Below are 1,796 nucleotides of genomic sequence, written 5' to 3' on the forward strand. Positions count from 1 at the left end.
GTTTTGGAGGAAGAATTGAGTGATGAAGAAGAGGAAGCAGGTTCCTCTTCTTCATCACTCCAATATAGCTCCCTGGCGTCCGAGCTACATTGTTCAGGAAGCGATGTTGACTCAAATGAACCAGTTACTTTTAGGTAGTTATTTAACTATTCTAATACGAAACAAACAACAGAAAGAAATACACGTGTTTGTACTCAGAATCAATTAAAACATGTTTCTTTTTCAAGTGTACCTGCGACATCTTGCAGACGATGCCACGAGTTATTGAATGTCAAGAAATACAAGAAGTGCATTTCTTCTTCACCAGGTTTTAAGACACTGTAAAGGAATAATCGTACATGAACATTTACCCGACAAGCAAAGTATGTCTTCATTAACCATAAATAATCCCAATTTGAAACAAATAGAAAAAGTGAGATTAAGCCTGTCCTCCCTTAGACATTTTTGAACATGTCTGTGTTTAATATAATTTACAAGTCTTGATCCACCAGAAAGGTATTTGGCCCCACCAACCTCTTGGTGAAATGAAGTGAAATCCTGTGTGATTAATAAATCTAATCTAATCTAATCTAATCTAATCTAATCTAATCTAATCTAATCTAATCTAATCTAATCATTCTGAGGAGCTTGTAAAGTTAATAAGAGTTAACGGTTCGAAATAAAGTTTCAAAATAAATAAAACACACTTACAAACATCGTTGCTAGGTAACGTCAGCTACATTTTCTCATTTCCGTAGTTCATTCAGTGACCTTCCCGGCAGCCAGTGCCAGCTCGTTTTAATGGTTTTCTGACTAAAAAAAAAACTTTATTTGTGAAATTATGGAGGATTCTGCGTGGATTTTTATGCAAAGACTTGTAGAGAGGCAAGTGCACGAACAGTTTGACGTGCCGGTGCCGAGACATTTAGCAAGAGATGTGAGGAGGATGCAGATATTATTAAGGGAGCCACGTGCAAATCAAAACATAATAGAAGCCGTCCGGATCTGGTTGTGGCGCGTTTTGCCTATGTTTCGTCATCTTTTTATGTGGTAGTGCCCTCGTTGGTTGGTAAGCTAACAAAACCATAAAGCTAAATAATGTCGTTGTTTTTTAAAGACTGCAGTAGCCATGGTACCCTGTTGTGGGTTTCCTCTGGGTATCATGTTTGCCTGACTGCAGCAGTTCAAATAGTTTATTGAAAGAGTGTAACGATATTCCGTGTCCTTCTTCTTCTGCAGCGGCTCTGGAAAAGTTCTGTGCCAGAGGGAAGAGGAACTCCGACGACCCTTTTATTACACCTGACTGTCCTCTGCAAGACTTTTTTTTTTTTTTTTTCGTCTGACATACTGCAGCTACAGTATCACGTTGAGTTGCAGGATGATCTAAACCCCACCTCAGCGGAAGTATTTTATTGAGGATCCTTACAATATGCACGTTTTCCTCTACTGAGCTGTAGATGGTATTTAAAAAAAAAAAAATCATAAACTTCTTGTCTGCCTCCGTTACATTTGGTCTGCTTTTGTTACACAAGGCTGTATGAAAAACCTAAACATAAACTTTATTTTCTGCTCCTTTGACCAATTGGCAGCCTTATGAAAACTGTTTCAGTCACCTTCAAATAAGAGCAACAGAAAAGAAAACTACTTATACTGTTTTTTGTTGTTGTTGTTGTTTGTTTGTTTTGGGGGGGGGAGGAGGTTGTGGGGGGGGTTGCATCGTAACAAATAGTTTTGTGAAAAAAAATCTGCATATTTATTCTTGCACTATAAAATTTCATAATAGTTAAGATGGTAAAAAAAGACAATGGAAATAAATA

The 1,796-nt window shown here is 37.5% G+C and overlaps 1 long non-coding RNA gene across 1 annotated transcript; it reads left to right on the top strand.

Moving 5' to 3' along the window:
* The first annotated feature begins 685 nt into the window (after positions 1 to 685).
* On the top strand, positions 686 to 1,458 carry LOC106952000 (uncharacterized). Its single transcript, XR_001425903.1, has 2 exons — positions 686 to 1,048; positions 1,219 to 1,458. It is a non-coding gene; the product is annotated as an uncharacterized LOC106952000 (long non-coding RNA).
* Positions 1,459 to 1,796: the final 338 nt, after the last annotated feature.

The sequence above is a fragment of the Poecilia latipinna genome, unplaced genomic scaffold, assembly GCF_001443285.1.
Source record: "Poecilia latipinna isolate Pla-1442-1.1 unplaced genomic scaffold, P_latipinna-1.0 Scaffold488, whole genome shotgun sequence".
NCBI lineage: Eukaryota > Metazoa > Chordata > Actinopteri > Cyprinodontiformes > Poeciliidae > Poecilia > Poecilia latipinna.